The sequence below is a fragment of the Lagenorhynchus albirostris genome, chromosome 11, assembly GCF_949774975.1.
Source record: "Lagenorhynchus albirostris chromosome 11, mLagAlb1.1, whole genome shotgun sequence".
Classification (NCBI taxonomy): domain Eukaryota; kingdom Metazoa; phylum Chordata; class Mammalia; order Artiodactyla; family Delphinidae; genus Lagenorhynchus; species Lagenorhynchus albirostris.
Window position 1 is genome coordinate 84,407,748 of NC_083105.1, and position 22,351 is coordinate 84,430,098.

Below are 22,351 nucleotides of genomic sequence, written 5' to 3' on the forward strand. Positions count from 1 at the left end.
GCAGGACTGAATAAACTAGTAATACCTAATAAAACCTTTACTTTCAAAAGTACAGAGGAAAAGTAAAAGGGAAAGAGGAATAAATGACTGAGAAAACTTGTTAGGGAATCACTATTTTTTCTACCTGGTAAACACCGTTTATTCTGTTCTCAAAAGATTGTCACGAGAAAAAAAAAAAAGATCAGAGGTAGCAAGAAAGCGCAATGTCACATCGATTCTATAACTTGGCAATGTCAGCCCTCCTGAAGATCTGGGAAGCCTACATTGTACACCCTGGGTGAAAACTCTTCCTCATATCTAGCTTTCCTGAAATCAGAGTACTCTGGGGCACTTAAACGCAATTAATGAGTATATCTTGGTCAAAAGAATTGTAGGAACTTTACTAAAGCTTCGGTTTCAGCTCTGCTTTAGGGAGTTTGTGCTATAAAGTTAGCTGCCAACATAAGCTTATTTATTTTCCCCATTCCCACTTAGTGCTCAATCACTGTATTCTTTTTCCTTTAAAAGTTCCTTTTTAAAATTATATGTTCACGTTACCCTTATGATTGGGAAAAATCTATTTTAAGCAGGAAACAACAACATTCACTGTCAATGAGTGATATTTTCTAAAATATTTAGAGCAATAAACATTCATGAGAGGCACTAAAGCTTAGACAGGGGTTAGAGAAACATTGTAAGAGGGCTCTTTGATTTCATGTCCTGATTCTAAATACGATCAAAGAATTATTCCTTTAATGTGGATTTAGGATATGCAAAAACTTAAGTTATAAATAGTAATCCTGGCACATAATTTTAGCAGATGTTTATAACACCTATCACTTTGTTTTGCCACAAGTAGAATTTGTTCAGCTGTCTGTTTTCCAGATATCTCCTCAAGGAGAGGAGGCAGAGAGTACCACTCTCTGAATAAGCATTACTTATTAATTGACAAAGATCACAGAGATTATAATTAATTGGATCAGTTAACTTGAGAAATGTTGATTGAATACCCACAAATATGTGTCTAACACAACTCACAGTAGGGATTAGAAAGTTAGTTTTAGAAAATAAGTAGTATAAAGACATTACCCTCGTGGAGTTTATACTCTCCTACTTGAAGTTTTAGGTATAAAAGTAATATTTAATACAGTTAGATGATAAGGAGACAAAGGCCAGAGCACACCTCTGTTATTGGTGTGCTATCAAGAAATCACACTAAACATTTTCATCTCATTTTTAAAAGAAATAATGTCCTTTTTTCCCATTCCTTTCTTTCCTCTCGTGGGAAACTACTCAGTAGATTAGTATTTAGGGGTTCTTGGTGTGAATTACCTCCCGGTTTACTGTTTACTGCTAACCTGATACATTTGTTAACTGCATCCCTTTGGAGCGATGTTAAGTTGTCATGGTTCGTCTAACAAAAGAACACCTCAAATTACAGCATCCTTGCTGATCTTAAAGTCAGGTATTATTGAAATAAACAAAATGTTCCTAGAGTGACTTTTTCTGGAAAATGTCAATTATGAATCAAACTGTTGAGACTGTTGGCTTGAAAATGATGGATTACAGCTACTCAGAAAATAGCAGGTGGAAGACTTAACATTAATACAACAGTTTTTCACAGTGTGAGGTTTTAAAAGAAAGGCCATTTAAAGTATTTCAAAGAGATTCTTTTTTATCATTGCCAGAAAGTTCTTTTAAAAATACAAAGGTAGAAGAAAGTGATTTATTTTCCATCTTCAGTATACATACCATAGTAAAAAACTTCTCAGATGTTAATTAGAGGAAGTGATAAAGAAACATATCAATAGAATAGAAACATATCAAGTGTTTGGAGGTAAATAATTCCCTGGGATCAGATATATGTAAACATATTTGCTTTAGTGAATGATAAAGGCATGAAATTCAGTCTTAGCAAATGAGGTGGTCTTTAAAAATCTGCTGGATACAAGTGTTGAAGTTTTAAGCAATCTTTGTATACTTTCTGTCTGAAAGTTTGTTTTGCATACCACATACCGATTAATAAGGTCTAAAACATGAGCTACCTAATGTTCTACCTATGGAACCCACTGTTGGGATGGTAAAAATTGTGAGCTGTGATACGGGAATGAATTTAAAATGTATTATCATTGACATGTATTTTCTCTACATGTCCACTGTCACAATGGCTAGGTTCCTTGTTACCCATCATTGAATGGAGACAATTTTAACTACAGAAGATGTCAGAGGAAGAACAAATGGTAGTAGAGAAAGTAAGGCAAAAAGTCGAACTTGCTTCTGTGCTGTCCAAGAGAGCTCTTTTTCCTCATTCTGCCAGCCGTCGGGATCTTTCAACATAGGTGCCAAGTACAAATAGTGCCAATTAGAAAGTGACTAAATATAGCGGTCAGCTTATCAGATAATCTTGAGATAATGATCTAACGGTCATGTTACATGGGAACTACTTTAGATTACTACCAATATGGTTAAGACTTTATACTTGCATAGTCTATAAGACCTATTTTGTCATTTCTTCAACCATTTTATTTTAAGATCTGTGAAGCTTCTTGAGACTGAATAAAAGAATAAGTGGCAAGGAGTAGATGGTGACTTCTTTTTCCCCCTTGGGAATACTATTGGCCACCATCCCCCTTGCCTTGGTGAAGGTTAACTGATTTGGAAATTAGTTGAATATTATCATTTTATTTTTAACTAAAATGTACAACGCGCTGCGATTTCCTCAAGCTAATTTCACAATGGTCATTACAGTCATTCTCAGCGTCAAGACAGGAATACAAATAACCTGCCTCAATTTCTACTTCATTGATAAGTGTTTGAAGAGTGTTGGTATTCAAGAATATGGCAGTAAGTAGATTCTGAATGAAATTTTAAGGATAAGCTGGCTAATCTGTATGCACCTATAAATTCTGCAGGTGGTCCCCTGTTGACGTAAAAGAATGCATGATCCCATAGTTAGCCAATAAATGGAGCCTAACCCCCTAGGCTGAAGAATCTGTGCTTACTTGATATGGTGGCTGAGAGAAAAGTAGTGTGAGGAAGTAGTTTTTAAATCAGTTTATAGTTAGAAATGGGAGAATACCAGCTTAACTATGGAATTTTTAGAACGTGTTCTCTTGCATCTAAGTCTGATTGTAATGAAAAAGCCCCAGCCATTGCTTGTCTCAAATTTCTCTGGTTGTGTAGTGATTCTTGAGATTATCTTTAAGGATAATCAAGTAGAAAGAAATAAACATTTTATAAATAAGCCTGGGCTCTCATGAGCAATTGTTTAAAGATTATGTTAAAAGGATTTAAGCTCACTGAAAGCGTAATAATGGAAATGTGGAAAATATGGTGGGTAAAGGAAACTACCTCATTCTTCGAAGGTTTTGTAGAAGCACAATTAAGCATTCTTAAATGGCTTTGTTACGTATGAACCGTCTGGTGTGAAAGAACTGTATTTGTAACGTCTAAAGGACCTGGAATAATTGTATTTTGCTGGCAATAGACATATTCTTTATTGTTCGCAGGTTCCTCATCAAATCCTCATCAAATTATACACTGATTCTGTCATCAATAAAACAATTTCAAGGATTCCTGTTTGTGTAGTCTCTTGAAATCAGCATTGTTGAATGCATAAAATAATAATGCTCAATTACCGTTTTTTTGATGTCCCAAGATTTTTGGTCATGGGATGTAAATGTGGTGTGGTGTTTTTAAACCAAAATGACTTTGAGAGAGAGAAGGAATTAAGCACACCAGAAAGACCTGAAACCATACCCCTGGCTAGAGTCTAACTATGTCTCATATTTTCAAACATGTGGATAAGAAATTCAATGGGCATTTAAGAGTTGTCCTTTCCTCTGGGATGGATCCGTCCTTAGCAAAATTTAGCCTTGTCTTTTGCATTTTGAGCAGAATAAGGGGAATGGATTACTTCTTCCCATTCACTGTCATGAATCTCACTGATGAAACAACACACACGTGGCTTTAGAATAAAACACAGTATAAAGTGAAAGGCATTCGATTTAAACTTAAATGATGTGTCCTTTTCGTCAAACAGTGATGTGTATAAATTACTCTCATGAGCACATATCTTTGAGAGAATAAAGCCAGATGCAGTATCTCTGAGGGTCACATATTTCATTCATTTTCTTGTGATTTGTCCCAACAATTGCAAGTGCAGCAAAACCTAAGGCTTCTCAAGGAGTTACTGTAAACTGAACTTAAAAGTGTCAAAGTGCTCAGTGACCCTCTTCTCCCGACCCTGTCAACCTGTGAAAATATTGGCCTTTATCAAGATTTTTATCAAGAAGTTATGTGCAGAGTTTGGAAGGTCCAGGTGAAGGTTATTAGTCAAGTTCTCTGACAGTGTCAATGCTCAAATCCCACAAGAGCGACAAAGATAGACCTGTCATTCCTGCGGGTGATGACATACATTCACTGGAGCTTATATGATTTATCAGATGAGACAGCAGTCTCCTTCAGCGTAGAAAGTGTCTCTTCTACATGGGTTTACTAACAGAAGCCAAAAAAAAAAAAAAGCGGGGAGCGGGGCAATTTTCAGCCTTTGTAATTATTTTTCTGTTACATTGATTCGATTTGATCTTAAGCATATTTTTTGAATCAAGAATTGATTCCACATACATGGCCTTTCATAGGTGCTTGACACCATCATATCTTTAGATGAAATGTTCTATGGTAGCCTGACACTATTTAAAATTGTGACAACTTGTAGAGTCACTCCTGTAACCAACAAACCCACAGCCAACACGTAGACTCTTCTGTGTGTGTAGAATCATCACTGGGCTTGTTCTCTAACTATGTCTCTAGGCAGCAAGGATAGTTTTGATGGAAACCCATGGTTCCTTCTCTCCAAAGGTCGTCATCAGGAAGTCAATAGGATTTTTGAAAAATTACAACCCTAAAGAGGTGGGTAGAGTGTAACACAAGAGCTTCACTTATGAAAACATTTTAGAGTTGCAAGATTCAGGCTGATTGTATCCTAAATGCAATATACCTATTTTTAAACTGAACTGATTGAATTAAGAGATTAAATTTCATTGTTTTCAAGATAGTTACGATAATCTAGTAAACATTTCTCATCGATATCCATGATAATGATACGCAGAGGTAGTGCATGCTTTTCTCCGGCGTCCTCCAAGCCACAGCTGGATGTAACGAAACCTCTTGCTGTGCAGGTTGCCTGACAAGTAATGGTTGAGAGCCACCCACTGATCCTTTGATCTTCAACTAGCTACTTAAATTGGTGAAAAAATGGAGATCCTTGTAGTACCAACCTCATGCATTACAAAGATTAATGAGTTAATATTGTAAGGCACTTACAACACTTCATGTGTAAAACTGATGAGATTTGATTAAAAATAAGAGAGTGAACACAAAGACACAGGGGCTAAAAGATACTTCACCGTATACTGGTGAAGAAGCTGGGATCAGCCCCTCCCTCTAGGCCTGGTGGGGGTGGTGATCCAGGGTGCAGATACTTGCCACAGGACAAGTGGCATCATCTAGCTCCCCTTACTGCATAAGGTGAGTTTAGAAACGTGTAATCTGCTCAAGCCTGGAGATAAAAGCCGTTAAGCAGTGGTTGGTAAAATTATTGAGAAGTAATCAGGTGTTTTCGGTTTTTAGAAATACAAATTGTTTCATGTTCCACATGAATATAACCATGATGGTTAATTTCATGTGCCCATTTGACTAGGCAACGGTATCCAGTTGTTTGGTGAAACACTAGCCTAGATGTTGCTGTGCAAACAGTATTTTTTTTAATGCGATTAACATTTTTTTTTTTTTTTTTTTGGCTGTGTCATGTGGCATGTGGGATCTTAGTTCCCCGACCAGGGATTGAACGCACACCCCCTGCATTGGAAGTGCCGAGTCTTAACCACTGGACCGCCAGGGAAGTCCGTGATTAACGTTTAAATCAGTAGAATTTGAGTAAAACAGATTATTCTCCCTAATGTGGGTGGGCCACATCCAATCATTTGAAGGCCTCAAGTCATGTTATATATTATACATAAATATTATATAGGTTCTGTATACATTGGTTCTGTTTCTCTATAGAACCCTGACTAGTACAACAATGAACAACATTCTTAACACTCTTACTTATGGTTCCCTCTTCTAAGGAAGAAAATCATGTGCTATATTATTTCCTTTTGACTCTGGTGTCTTACCTAAGGCATGCCTAGCTTTCAGAGAATTGTTCATTGCACAAGGCACCGGTGATAGTTTGTTCAGAATTCCAGGACTAGCTACGTTATACAACCCAAACTAACTAAATGAAGGCAGACCTCACCAGTGAAATTTCAGGCATCAGTGAGGAAAATATTTTTTAGTGTTGGGTCATGAAATACCCCATAAAATACTGTTAGCTTAGTGTTTCTTGCCTGAATCAATGTCCTTAGAATGCAATGCGGCCGAAAGTAGATGGTAAGAACTCCCTTTTTGGTATAATTAAGGGATGGGGTTATTTTGTCAGGTGAGCAGTCATCTTGGTGGCAGAAATCAGTTTCACAGACCCACTAGGCTACAAGGGTCATCATGGAGTCGTCTGGACCGTGCTGACCTCACACAGCACAGCCACCAGGTCCAACCCCATACTTACCGATGCTCTCACTACCACTCTCAATTTAGGAATCATCTTTGTAGTTGTCTGGACTTTTATTTACCTACCTTCCCCATATATTAAAGTTATATTTTGCAAGACAGTCTTTGTAAACTCCTGAGTAAAGAGAACCAATCGGTCTGCTTCTCCAGTGATATTTGACAAGGCAATTTAAAGGCAATAAGAAGCCAAATGAGGTTAAGTGATGGGGACAGAGAACATCCAAAATACTTCCTCATCAGTTTGGTTTTTGTCACATGAGAAGGTGATTTCATATTTCCTATGAGAAGAAATGGCATATTTTTTGGGCTGGCTTTTGCCATAAGCACGAGGTTAATGTTTGCATTTTCTGCAAGAGTAGTCCTCCGCCCCAGTTTAATGCAAACTCTCTCTCTCTCTCTCTCTCTCTCTCTCTTTTTTTTTTTGGCTGTGCTGAGCAGCATGCAGGATCTTAGTCCCCCAACCAGTGATTGAACCCGTGCTTCCAGCGGTGGAAGCTTGGAGTCTTAACCACTGGACTTCCAGGGAAGTCCCTGCAAACTCTCTTTAATGTCAATAATTCCAACACATTTCAACAGTTATTCTCATGACTATTCACTGACTTGAATGGCTAGTATTCAGCTGAGCATATGAAGGCCACAGATAGTTCTACTCTCATCCTTCCGTGCTCATCTAGGTGACCATGAGAACTTATCATTTTTTATGTCAACGGTTGCCTCTACCACTTGACCGATAACTCTTCAAAGGATTACATCTTCCTCATTCTCCTATCTTCTCAGAGCAAAATTCTTTAATCCTATTATATAATCAATCCTATTATATAATTGTAAACAGTGGCAAATAACAATGACAATCATATAAGCAGAAACAAAACCTCACATGAAAAAGAAAACTTGACACCAAAACTCAAGATGTAAAATAAGACAAGAAAAGGAAACTCCCATCAACATACTCACGTGTGGTGCTAGAAAATGTGCAGCGGTGCACAGCAGCTGACGTGTTATCTTACAGATGCAGCCTACACTGACAAGTATGTATTAAATATGATTATGTGGTGTGTATTAAACACCCTGTGTAGTGCTCAGCATCTAGGAGGTACACAATATTTGTCAGCTCCACACTTTTTCTTGAAGCACCACTTAGCTCCAAGTATTGAAGACATCTCATCTGCAGACTTAATCTCACCTCATTCTTGAGTTAATTGGAAACAGGTCTGATAGTACATTAACAGCAGAAATTCAGAAGCATGAAATTAGCTTTGCTGTCCTAATCCCAGCATCTGGTGTCTCTTGGATGAGCTCCTGGATCCCACTGCGCTTTCTCCCTAACCCTCAACCTGCATGTCCATCCATCCTGATTGACTGGATTTCTGCGCTGATACAGTTCTTTGTAAGAATCACCCTGCTCACAGCCTCAGCCCATCTGACCGGGGCCCAGCCACTGCCTCAAGCTTGGACATCGTCTCTTCCTACCTAGACATAGACTAATCCAGTTTCCATCCAGATTGACTCCTTTGGAACAAAATCACTGCCTATTGCTCGATTATGATGATTGCTGGACCCCATCAACCAGACTGTAACCATTCATTATTGAAAATGACCTTGATTAGACCTGAGTTTGCCAAAACCCATGGACAAGGTAATTCAGGCTGAGCCCTATCTCCCCCATCAGGTGGCATCTTGCCTGGCACTGTTTTTGTCTGCCAGCTTGCTCTTGATCTCAACTCGCAAGAGCTCCTTCTTGGCCCAAAGAGACATAAGCATTTAGCTTTGAAAATCATCTTAGCTTCCTGTTGCTTGGGATTAATTTAATTTATTGTTTTTAGAGAGTGACTTTTAAAATCTAAAACAACTACTGGATGAGTTTCGAAGTTATCTAAAACCTCACTACCCAAAGCATCGTTACTAGACGAACAACATGGGCCTCCCCTAGGCACTTGTTAGAAGTGCAGAATCTCAGGCCCCTCCCCAGATCTACTGAATCGGAATCTGCATTTTAACAAGGTAATTCATTTGCACATTCACATTTGAAAACGCTGATCTAAATACTTCTCAGCAAACATCAAATGGAGGTACTCCTGAGAAACTATTGCGAGGTTATAAAAAGATTTGTTTATTTTTAAAAATATTTTCTGTTGGTTTTGTATAGATATTCTTTATTTTGTTTAGGTTATATCTCTTTCTTCCCTCTATTATTATTATTATTGTTATATTTTTTGGCCGCACCTCAAGGCTTGTGGTATCTTAGTTCTCCGACCAGGGATTGAACCCGGATCTTCATCAGTAAAAGTGCAGAGTCCTAACCACTGGACCACCAGGGAGTTCCCAGAAAAACATTCATCTGAAAGATAGAATCCATTTTGTCAACAAAGGCATTTGTTCTGAAGTCGAAATGGTTTTACGTCACTGTACTCAAGGTAGTCAAGTTTGCTCAAAACCCAGCATGTGCAGGTTTGATAATGAAATGCACTTCCTGAATTGCTAATTTTTTCTGAGTTTTCTCCTGGTACTTCCTTTCTGTCTCAGCCTCATGTGAGTAAATTTTCACAGTGGTCTCCGTGAAAATTACCACACAGGAAACAACAGGAGACTCTTAATTACTGAATTCCCACACAGCATTTATTCTTTATATTAGAGCCATCGGAGAGCCTCTGGACATATATACACAATTAAAAAGATAAACAAGATTCCCAGCCAAGTTGCAGCTGTTCTTAACTTTCTTGGAACACTAACCTGGATAACTGCTTCCATTTATATCAGAGTAAGTTCCCTGCCAGTGACAGTTCATTGTCTAATAACCTGAGGGACTGGAATGTGCTTGTGAGGCAGTGCAGGTGCAGCGCTGGGCCCAAGGGATCCCAGTGGCTTTTCCTTCCCCAGCTCTGAGTGTAGCAGGTTTCTTAGAACCTGAAATTAGGGTGCTGAGAGGCAAGTCAGTTAGGTTTAGCTCCTACCAGAAGAATGTTTCTTGCTCTCCTGTGGACCAGAAGTGACTCTTACATTGGCTGCACTACACCTAAACCAGCACAGACAGAAGCAACAGCTGGCCCTTTTAGATCATTCTTATGTTTAACATGTTAGGAATTTTTTTTCTCTGAAGTCTAAAATCCTTTTTGCTGCCAAATGAAGACATTTTCATACATATTCTATCTACAGACAGACATCTACACACTGGAGAAAATGATAGAATATTAGTGTTCAGTGTTCAATAATTCTTCTCTAGGTGACACTCCAATTCTCTTTGTGCCTCATTTTTTCTCTTTAACTTTTGTGTCTTTTTAAAAACCCTCTCAAAGCTCTCTTCTTCTCTCAGCCTTCAGACTCTGCACCCGGACAGTGAGCTTTAGTAACCTTCTGGGCAATGGAGAGGATGCAGTCCTTACAGGCAGCATTCCTTTTATACTTCCTGATATGATGCTCTTTTTCTTACATTGCTTTACTCCCCCCTGGAGAATCAACTGTAGTTATTTCTTCAGTGGCTTTTTCTGTTCAGCCATTGTGGTTGTCCCTTTTACCCCTCTTCATCCTCGTTTAAGGTACTTTCTCCAGTTTGCCAGTAAATAACAGGTCTACTTCTAACTTCCAGATAGTCCTTGTGTTGCTAAAATGAAATTTGGTGTCACCAGTGATTAAACCAAGAGGAAACTCCAAGCAGTTGTAGTGTAATGCTGGGCAACAGACTGAAGTCAGGAGTTCTGGACATGAGGCTCTGACCCCATATCTCCTCCACCAGCTCCGCCAACTGGCCCCGTGACCTTGAACAGATTTACTGCTCTAAAAAGAAGGACTTCCATTAGTTGACTCCTTAAGTCTCTTCTTGCTCTAAGCTTCCTTCACTCTGAGAAATCTGTCATTAGTGGACTCAGTCTTTTTCACGATCCTTTCCATTCCTCCACTCTCCTTTTTCTATTTTTAAGAGCTCATTTGCTTGAAAATTACTCTTAGGAGAGAATCTGAAGGTAATCATCTACTTTTAATAAAGGAACTATTAAGGAATATATACAAAAATCCAAAACATTATAAAGATTAATACTTTTATCATTATGCACAACTTTAATAAATAAAATATCACCATTAAAGTTTAATCCACTCAGTATTTTTTTTTTTTTTTTTTTGCGGTACGCGGGCCTCTCACTGTTGTGGCCTCTCCCGTTGCGGAGCACAGGCTCTGGACGCGCAGGCTCAGCGGCCATGGCTCACGGGCCCAGCTGCTCCGCGGCATGTGGGATCTTCCCGGACCAGGACACGAACCCGTGTCCCCTGCATTGGCAGGCGGACTCTCAACCACTGCGCCACCAGGGAAGCCCCACTCAATATCTTAATTTAATCCTCTCATCTATTGCCATTCCTTCTCTATACCTAGGAGGTAATCTCTCTCCAAGATAGTCTTTTAGCCTTTAATGTAAATTCAAGTCATAGTGTTATCTTTGCGAGGGCTATTGTATTTTAGCCTAAGCTCTAATAATAAAATAAATAAGTTATAAATACATTTATCAGAATTTTTGGCAGATGGAAAAGACGCGAGGAGCAGAGTGTCCATCCCAGTGGAAAGAGCTGACGCTGAGAATCATAATATACCTATATTTTGTCCTACGTGTGTCAACAAGTGGACATTGCCTGTTGCCGGTGTTTTATTTACATATGGAGGGCTCTTGCAACAGTACTAATTCTAACTTTTCTTTTGCATTTTTTAATTGCTTAACATCCTTGTTCATTAGCTTTCTCTTTGGAAACTGAATATGGAGGAATATGGGAACAGTAGTGGTATCTACAGGAATGAGACAAAGAATGACTACTTTACGATTTATTAGTTCAACAACAAACTTGTTTAATTTAGAACATGTATCAGTAATTATGTCAGTCCTAGCTGACAATCACCTATAACAACACTTGGAGTTACTAGGCTTTTGCTCTGCCCACAATGTTGCCAACATCATCTTTGCTTTTTCCTTACCAACCATCTTCCAGCCATACTGACCACCTTCCGGGTTCTCAAAAATATGCAGATCCATCTCTCTCCCAGGCCTTTCACACATGCTCTTCTTCTGCTCTTCACAGTGTTAGTTATTTCTCCTCCTCCATCTCCTCAGATGGCCACCTCGTCTACAGTGGATCCGCACTCCCCTTATCTCATCTCAGCCCTCTCTTAGTTTTCCTCTAAGCATGTATCACAATTGCAATTTTACTGTCTCCTCCTTTAAAACATAAGCACTGTGTGGGCAGACACCTTTCTGTCTTCCTTACCAATTGCTTACCATAGTCTTTAGCAATAGGAGGGATTTAATTGTATCTTTTAAAAGAAAAAAAGTAAGAGAGGGAAAGAAAGAAAAGAAAGAAAGAAAGAAAGGAAGGAAGGAAGGAAGAAGAAAGAAAAGAAAAGAAAAAGAAAGAAAGAAAAAGATGAGAGGGAAGGAAGGAGGGAAGGAAGAAGGAAGGAAAAAAAGAGACAAAGTAAGTACTCACTTTCTGTATAAATCTTGTGTCTTTTTTTTTTATTAGTAATTCATGGAAATATCCCTTGACTGTGGTTCAAGTCTTTGCCACAATGAATCTTATTGTATGGTAAATTGGGCATTTCTTCATTAAATTATTGGTTTGAAAGAGAATCTTGACATTTTCAAGTCCTTTAAATAGACTTAAAGCACCAGCACTAGCAGTCAACCATCTTTGGGAGGCTATTGTAGATTTTTTTAAAAAACTTTTAACTTTGTGATAATTACAGATTCACATGCAGTTGTAAGAAATAATTCACAAGAACCCTGTGTATCCTTCACTCAGTTGCCCCCAGTGGTAACATCTTGCATTACTATAGTACAGCATCACAACCAGGAAAATGATTGTTTTTAACAAAGTGACAGGTTTGTTTTGTCTTTTTCAATTCCAATTCTTTATTCATTCTTCATCTCTTTCACAAAAGAGCTTGAGGTGGTATATAAAAAGGATAAATATAATACCATTGTTTTACAATTAATTACAAAGGAGGAAAACAAGGTTAAAAGCAGCTAAGAAAATAAGGTTAACTCTTGGGGCTAATTCAAAGTTTATAACCTAGTTCTCTGCAGGGTCAACAGATTCTAATTAATTCCCAACAGGAAACATGCCAACTCTTCAATGGAAGACAAAGCCTTTCTTAGTTCCTAAAACAGTAAAAAGTTCTCATAACGGACAACTAAGTATGCTTATAAGAGACACAGTTTTTAATCACTTTCCTTGAATTACAGTGAATGTGACAAGTGGGGAACCACAGAGCTAACTCTTTAGCTAAATATCTGCCTCCTGCAAGACAATAGGTCTTATCATAGACCTTCAGGGTCACTCACGTAGCATCAAAACGCTAGATGCTAAATTATCAAACTGCACAGTATTATTAAACTATGAGTCAGTCACAGGGAACAGGCAGATCTACTCAAAAATATTCTGGTTTTCCTCCTTCTGGGTCTCTGTTAAGATTGCAATTTCCAGCCCCCTTGAAGTTAAGCTTAGCCAGTGACTTGCTTCAGCCAATGAAATATGAGTGGAATTGACATGTGTCACTTCCAAGTGGAAGCATTTAATTGGTGGTGTCAACTGCACACCTCTTTTCCCTACTTCAGTGATAGTGGGATCATGAGTTAGCAAGAAGCCTCCATTATCCTGGGCCCCAAGAGACTAAATGAAGCAGAGACCTCTCTGCTGATCCATGTTGGACTCATTGCATGAATGAGAAATAAACCTGGATGGAGGTTGAGATTTGATGGTTGTTCATTATCATAGGTTAACTTGATAGCCCATCTTGGTTGTTATAGGAAAAAAGAATCCCTTAAAATATAGTTACTTGATTATTCTATCTAGTCAGGCTCCTTTTCTTGAGGCTATCTATGCCCATTTCCTCCCATTGTTGAGTGTGGAAAAGACTGGTTGCAGAATTAAATAGATCTTGCCGCCAATTTAGCTGTAAGTATGATTTGGTCCTCGTTTGCTCTGAAAATAATCTGTCTATGACACTCTACGTGAGGATGACTCTAGCAACATACTGAAACTTTGGGAACATCTCATGACTAGTCCCATTAGAACTAGTTGACTCGTTAAAGGAGAATAGCTCATCATTAAAACCCAAACCTCGAGGGTCAAGTGACAAAGTGAGATGAAAGGATGTTTGCTTTTGATACATCTGACATCTCCCATTGCTGTGACTGCTTCCTGCACTTCATCCTTACAGGCACTGCTCACTCTTTGGTGATAAAAGGAAAGGGGAAAAGGTACTCACACAAAGCATTTTTAATTATCTGTTAATTGGATGAAATGGCAGTTAAAGTGCCTAAGGGCTATATGCATATTCACAGATTGTCTTCAAAGGGTACAATTACCAAAGCCAATGAAAAAGATTATGAGTTCATATTGGATTGTGATTTGGGGCAGAGGAGTGTGAGGTCTGTTCAGATATCTTCCTCCAAATAGCTCCTAAGATTAATTTGTCTCTCTGGTTTTATATGATAATGTGTAGAGGTACAGTTTGCCTGGGAGCATAGTATGTTTGTCAAAGGAACAATTTCCACAGTGGGTAGTCATTGGCCACTTTCCTGATTGCTCTAGGTGTACAATACTCAAGAGGTACCGGATGGATTTCTTACTCAATATGAAAGTTTAGATAATATTTTCCATGATTTCCATGTCTAATATTATTTCCATCAGAAATAAGTATTTCTGCTTATGGTAAAGATTAAATATAATATTCCCTTTGTGAATTTCCATGGGAACATAAAAACAGTATTTTTGAGAGTAGTAGCAACATTTTCTTTCAGAGCTGCCGAAAAGAGTATGGAAAAGACATTTTGGGATACCATGCTGAACTCCTCTCTCTGCCTTGAAGAATATTTTGACAGTTAAGATTTAATGTCCGAGTGACAACGCAGTAAACATAAGTTCAAATTCCACAGGGCCCAGGAATGGATGGGAATTACAGGCACTTTACTCTGTCTGCCTGCGTCCTGCTCAGCTTCTGAGGTCGGTGCAGGGGAAGATGTGGAAGGGGAAAAAAGCCATACACATCCCCAGGGCACCCTCTAAGTGCCTGAGTTTTTGTCACTATATTCCTGCCCCTTCAGATAATGTAAGGCAAGTGGCGAAATATAAATGCTCAGTGACCACAGTATGGAGATTTCCAAAGATAAAAGTTTTTTCAGTTACTTTGTGGGCAGGTCCATCTGAAAGAACCATTGACTTTTTTAAAAATATTTTTTAAATTAATAGATTATTATTTTTAAAATGTTAATTGAAATATAGTTGATTTACAATGTTGTGTTAGTTTCAGGTGTACTGAAAAGTGATTCAGTTTGTGTGTGTGTGTGTGTGTGTGTGTATATATGTATATATATACATATGTACACACACATATATATATTCTTTTTTAGATTCTTTTCCATCATAGCTTATTACAAGATATTGAGTATAGCTCCCTGTGCTATACAGTAGGTCTTTGTTGGATAGCTATTTTATGTATAGTAGTCTGTATATTTTAATCCCAAACTCCTAATTTATCCCCCCCTTCCTTTCCCCTGTGGTAACCATAAGTTTTTTTTCTATGTCTGTGGGTCTATTTCTGTTTTGTAAATTAATAGATTATTTTTTAGAGCTAGTTTAGGTTTACAGAAAAATTGAGCATAGGTACAGAGTTCCCATTCTCTTCCTTCCCCCATTCCCTTATTATTAACGTATTGCAATAGTGTGGTACATTTGTTACAATTGATGAACCAATATTGATACGTTATTATTTTTTAAAATTTATTTTATTTATATTTATTTTTGGCAGTGTTGGGTCTTCGTTGCTGCGCGTGGGCTTCTTATCGTGGTGTCTTTTTTGCTGTGGAGCATGGGCTGTAGACACATGGGTTTCAGTAGATGTGGCACGTGGGCTCAGTAGTCGTGGCTTGTGGGCTCTACAGCGCAGGCTCAGTAGTTGTGGCGCACGGGCTTAGTTGCTCCGTGGCATGTGGGATTGTCCTGGACCAGAGCTTAGAACCCATGTCCCCTGTATTGGTAGGAAGATTCTCAACCACTGCGCCACCAGGGAAGCCCCAATACGTTATTATTTATTAAAACCGATCCTTCACTTAGGATTCACTTTTGTGTTATACAGTTTTATGGGTTTTGACAAATGCGTAATGTCTTTTTTTTTAATATTTGAAATTGAATAACTATAAATTTTTTTTAAAACCCCACATTTGTTTATTTATTTATTTATATTTGACTGTGTTGGGTCTTTGTTTCTGTGCGAGGGCTTTCTCTAGTCGTGGCAAGCAAGGGTCACTCTTCATCGCAGTGTGCAGGCCTCTCACTATCGCGGCCTCTCTTGTTGCGGAGCACAGGCTCCAGATGCGCAGGCTCAGTAGTTGTGGCTCATGGGCCTAGTTGCTCCGCGGCATGTGGGATCCTCCCAGACCAGGGCTCAAACTCGTGTCCCCTGCATTAGCAGGCAGATTCTCAACCACTGCGCCACCAGGGAAGCCTGCGTAATGTCTTATATCTACCATTATAGTATCAGATAGAATAATTTCACCTAAAAATCCCCTGTAAGAGACACTGACTTTATAGCTATTTAAGAAGTGTGTTCCCAGCCTCCTGGCCCTCTGGACACAGTCTAGCTCCACAGGGCTGAATTCTGTAACCAAGAGGTGCTCTGTAGTAATGAGAGATGTGTGGCCTGGTGGTAAAGTGAATTGGCCCTGCTCTGCCACTGCCACATCATTTAGCCTCTCTCGTCTGTAAAATGGAGCTAAGTATACAGTACTTGGTACGTGAGTATTAGATGAGATTATACATGTAAAGAACTTAGAACAGTGCCAGGTAGACAGCAGGTACTCCATACATTTTAGCTGAAATGATTATTCAAAAATGAATGTAGGTGTAGAACTAAACACATACACACATATACACACACAGGAGTACAAGTTAAATTAGGAAAATCCAAATAAGTTCAGTGGGTTGTATCAATGTCAACATCCTGGTTGGGATAGAATCCTATAGTATTGTAAAATATTACTTATCACTGGGGAGATTGGGCAAAGTGCAGCTCTATTATTTCTTACATGTAGCATGTGAATCTACAATGGTCTCAATAACAATTTCAATTTAAAGTAATTCAGGCAGCGGGGGGGGGCAGTGCTTTAGGGGTTACCAGTTAGAGATGGAGAAATGGCAACGGGGAATCATTGATCACACCCCACCTGGGAACCAAAACCAGCCATCAGGGCCTTTGGGAAAAGTTGGGGAAATTTGGATACAGAATGAGAATTGTGCTCTTATTTTTGTTAGAATGACCTGGGTATTGTGGTTATAGAAGGAAAAAAAGATGAATTTAGTGCCTCAACTCTTCATGGCCTGAACCTGCAAGGCTGTGACAAGCTGATTATTAGAAAGCCTCCCTACATAACTCTTTTTTAATATATATATATATATATATATATTTATTTATTTGGCTGCACTGGGTCTTAGTTGCAGCACAGAGGACCTTCAGTTGCAGCCTGTGGGATCTAGATCCCTTACCAGGAATTGAACCTGGGCTCCCTGTATTGGGAATGCAGAGTCTTAGCCACTGGATCCACCAGGGAAGTCCCCCAACATAACTCTTTACTTCAGAGTTATAATCACCACCACGCTCTCAATGTCTGCTCAAAATTTCTAGAAGAGAAACTCAAAAAGCCACAGCAGGCTATTATTTTGCCCAAGACCTAAGCCTTTAGATACTGCAAACAAAAAGTCCTTCTATAAGAGGGTCACCAGCTCTACGGGACATATTCTCAATAAGGGATTATTAATCGTACATTATGTGCAAACTTCCTTTCAAAATGAACTACCCAGATATAAAACGGAACAACAGGCTCTACTGAGGATTCAGCCTCCTTGAATTTGAATGCCACAGATGTATTCCCAGCAAGACAAATGAATGAGTAATTATGACTCAGCACAGTGATAGACTGTATGCTTTAGACAGTGTCATTTCGACTTTAGCCAAGGCATTTAATGTCCCTGTTTGTAAAACACTTTGTTCCCATAAACAGCTAGATCTTGGGAATTTCCTTATTATCTAACTTTCAAGTTCTTGCAACCGAGGAGTGCATTTCCAGGCATGAAAGTTTAGGGAATGCCTTTTCACCTACTGAAGATATTCACATTGCTTGGAAGTTTTAGATAAAGAACTGCTCTATCTCACCTTCAAAGAATTGTAATAACATATGCATTTTTTTCCTCTCTAAAGATCTTTTGTCGACCAGGCTCCTCTCTTTCTGATCTTTTCTGATAGAAAGTTACCAGCATGAACATGCTTGTGGTATTCCTGGAACTGTTATGTTAAACTAAATTTTTAAAGGTATTTTGAATTCAAATATGAAAATAAGCTCCCGTGGGTTATTCTTCCTGAGTGTAGATATATATATTTCTTTTTTTTTTTAACATCTTCATTGGAGTATAATTGCTTTACAGTGTTGTGTTAGTTTCTGCTGTATAACAAAGTGAATCAGCTATATGTATACATATATCCCCATATCCCCCTCCCTCTTGCGTCTCCCGCCCACCCTCCCTATCCCACCCCTCTAGGGGGACACAAAGCACCGGGCTGATCTCCCTGTGCTATGCGGCTGCTTCCCACTAGCTATCTATTTTATATTTGGTAGTGTATATATGTCCATGTCACTCTCTCAAAAAATATGGAACGCTTCACGAATTTGCGTGTCATCTTTGCACAGGGGGCCATGCTAATCTTCTTTGTATCGTTCCAATTTTAGTAAATGTGCTGCCGAAGCGAGCACTAAATATATATTTCCATTCCTATATTTTAATTATAAAAATGTGGGGTTTTAAAAATATTTATTTATTTATTTGGCTGTGTCGGGTCTTAGTTGCAGTACGTGGGATCTTCGTTGCGGCGTGCAGGAGATTTTAGTTGCTGCATGTGGGATCTAGTTCTCTGACCAGCGGTCGAACCCGGGTCCTCTGCATTGGGAGTGCAGAGTCTTAGCCACTGGACCACCAGGGAAGTCCCTATAAAATGTGTTTTTAAATGTATGCTTCACGGATCAGATATTTAGGACAGGTACCATCCACACTCCACCCACAGTAGTAGCTCGTCAACACTCAGGGAGTTATTTTTTATAGATTAAATAGAACAGTTAAATCACATACGAGTAACCTGGGCTACCAAATTTAGTTTCTCTCTTGGTTAGTATTGTTTCTTTCAGCAGCTTTACCCATATATTACAGGTTGCTTCTCATTTGTTTGCAATGAAAATATTGTCTCATGCGTTAAAGTTTTTTGGTTTTTTTAAATTCTGAAAATGGAGAAGTGTTTGTTCAGGTGATGGTTTAGGCATCAATCACAATTTCCCCTTTTGCAAAAAAAGGGGGTGGTGGGAGTTGTTAACAATTAACAAGTAATCTCTAGTTCCCTTTCAGATTCCATATCCTTTGAGTCAACTCATTAGTAGCTCAGAAGAATACCCAGAAAGCTGTGGCATCTAATATCTGTTTTAAAAAGATAATTTTCTATCTTCCCAACTACTCTTCTCAACTTGAAATGTCCCAGTTGGTTTAGCTTTCGCCAGATTTAAATTTTTCCTGGCACAAAATTAAAGCTATTTTGGTAAATTTTAGCTTACTTTGCCTTGAAACCCATTGAAGTTTAAGTGATAAATAAAATTATCATTTTTCCTCTGAGTCAACAAACATGAGACATTATTCTGAGAGATGGAAAGGGGAAGTTTACAACCATACTAAGTCAAAGTTTTTGATAAACTAACGGTGATATCAGCATTAGGTATCCAAAGAACAATATGGCTCTTTAAGGTAAATCTATCTTTGGAATAAGTAGAATAAAAGTAGTTTTCTCTGAGATTCTCTCATTTAGGGCATTAATTTGAGTGCCTTACACACACACACACACACACACGCACACACACACACACACACACACACACACACACACACACACACACCCCTACCTGCTGTACTTAGAAACTAAGTACCTGGATTAAATTGTATTTCTAGATAGATATTGATAGATAGGAAGATAGATATAACATAGCCGAATGTCAGTTATAGTTATAAAAATATAGACCATGCTAACTATACCTTTATATAAATAAATAAATGGACCAGTTTGTCTCTCTAAAGCCTTTTATGGCTTTAATTGGACTGCTTGTTTCCTTTAGCCTTTCGTTGTTATAGCTATAGGGCAGTTAGCCGTACTTGAGTACATATTATCAGGTAGGTGTTTTTTTTCCCATTAAGTGTCATTTTTACTAGATTCATTTATTTATGTATTTATTTATTTTTGGCTGCGTTGGGTCTTCGTTGCAGCGCGTGGGCTTCTCATTGCGGTGGCTTCTCTTGCTGCCGAGCACAGGCTCTAGGTGTGCGGGCTTCAGTACTTGTGGCGCAGGGGCTGCTCCGCAGCATGTGGGATCTTCCCGGACCAGGACTTGAACCCGTGTCCTCTGCGTTGGCAGGCGGATACTAGATTCATTTAGTTTGGTTTTGAAGGTAAGCTCCTAAAAGCTTGCACTTGAAGCAGCATACTAAGCCATGCTTAGTACAACTGGAATTGTATCACAGCTCAATATTTTGGGCTTTTTAAAGGTAAAGGAGTAATATTGTTCTCTTAAAAGAGCAAAATCTGTCCTCATACAAAATCTGTCCTTTGGTAGAGAAAGATTCGTTCTTTAATGTGGGGAAGATGAATACTTTTATGGAGTACAGTTTCTGTATCTTCCTCCGTAAGAGTTTAAACTAGTGTTTTATTCTGCAGCCTTTCCAGGCAACCCCTGTTCTTTTCACTTTTATCTTGTCCTTATTTTGGCTTTCCTAAAATAATCTCATTTTCATGGCTTGCATAACTTGAGCATACATTTCCTGATAAAACGCACTTTCCAACCCTTACTCCTTTCACTTAACACTTAAAACGTGTCCTGTCTCCAGTGATTGGAGGTCCTCATTGATTTCAGTTACCAGGATCACCCCCAGATTATTCTTCATATCAGACTTTGCATAGGCTTGGTTTTGTTGACGTGGACACAATTACTTTTTTATTTTCCAAAAGACATGCAGACCTCTTCTTCCTGTCTTAAATTAGCTTTGAGATCTGATTTGTTTCTACCCAACACAAAGGAATATTGCTCATGCTGGATATCTTCACACCTCCCAATCAGTGACTTTCCTGAAAGTTCTTTTTCTTTTTAATAATAATTTTATTTTAATGACTTTTTTTTTTTTTTATTTTTTTTTTGCGGTACGCGGACCTCTCACTGCTGTGGCCTCTCCCGTTGCGGAGCACAGGCTCCGGACGCGCAGGCTCAGCGGCCATGGTTCACGGGCCTATCCGCTCTGCGGCATGTGGGATCTTCCCAGACTGGGGCACAAACCCGTGTCCCCTGCATCAGCAGGCAGACTCTCAACCACTGCGCCACCAGGGAAGCCCCTAATGACTTTATTTTAATAGTGATTTGTGGTTGTGAGGATTCTATGAGTTCATTTATGTAAAGCATTTACTCAGTTACTGTTAGTTGTTCTGGATATTCCTACTGGGTTTGTTACTACTGGACATTTTGGTCTTTCTTCCAGGACTGCGTTTTGGATACTGATTGCTCTCTACTTTGGCAGATGTCCATTGTTAGCTCTCTCTTGTTGGTTGTTATTGCGGGTTCTCTGCCCTCTTCTGCCTCCACAAGGAACTCTGCACTGTAGTTTCTTTTTATTTATTTATTTCTTTAGGCTGCGCCAGGTCTTAGTTGCAGCACGAGGGATCTTAGTTACGGCATGCAGACTTCTTGGTTACGGCATGCCTGCAGGATCTAGTTCCCCTGCCAGGAATCGAACCCAGGCCCATTGCATTGGGAGTGTGGAGTCTTAGCCACTGGACCACCAGGGAAGTCTCTGAAAGTTCTTTTTCTGTCTTTAAAGTCTAGTCCTTGACTGCAAATCCCTCAGAATTCTTACAGTCTATTCATAGAAAATGTCCTTTCCTCAAGAAATTTATGACTTAATATGGGGAAGCTGGAAGAGGGAATCAAATATTACCTTATCTTGTTAGGAATGGGTAGAATAAATTTGGAAATGCTTCTTAGACTACGTAGATTTACAGCTGTAGTCTAGTAGTATATAGCTGGATGGATAACTTCCCTGAGATTTCTGACTTCCTCAGAATATTGGAACACTTGTTGAGCTTATTTCTTTTTTTTTGGCTGCGCTGGGTCTTCGTTGTGGCACGCGGGTTCTTCTTCATTGCAGCACTCGGACTTCTCTAGTTGTGGCACGTGGGCTTCAGAGCATGTGAGCTCTTGAGCACAAGGGCTCAGTAGTTGCGACGTGCAGGCTTAGTTGCCCCGCGGCATGTGGGATCTTAGTTCCCTAACCAGGGATTGAACCCACGTCCCCTGCATTGGAAGGTGGGTTCTTAACCACTGGACCACCAGGAAAGTCCCCAAGCTTATTTCTTATATTTATCAATATTGACCTGGCAACCTTAATATGTCATGGGAGATAACTGATATGATTATAGTTAGTGGATTGAATATGGGGACCTTCTAATTTAAGATATATGCATATTTTTTCCTCCTTCAAGAAATGCAGAGAAGTTCAGATCTGGTTTTATCAATGTGATTTTGTAATTTCATGTTAGTTGAAGTGAATTCCCTTGATTCCAAGGCTTAAATGAGAAGTGATTAAGACAGAAAGAAACTGGACATCTGAGCAACAGGTGTTTCACGTGAAATTCTCAGCAGTAAACCGGGGAACACAG

The 22,351-nt window shown here is 39.0% G+C and overlaps 1 protein-coding gene and 1 non-coding gene across 2 annotated transcripts in view; one reads left to right on the plus strand and one right to left on the minus strand.

The window, feature by feature from the left end:
- BCAT1 (branched chain amino acid transaminase 1) overlaps nucleotides 1-22,351 on the plus strand; it is a 179,139-nt gene that overhangs the window by 60,432 nt on the left and 96,356 nt on the right. The window lies entirely within an intron of this gene.
- LOC132530153 (U6 spliceosomal RNA) lies at nucleotides 18,261-18,368 on the minus strand. Its single transcript, XR_009543707.1, has one exon. It is a non-coding gene; the product is annotated as a U6 spliceosomal RNA (small nuclear RNA).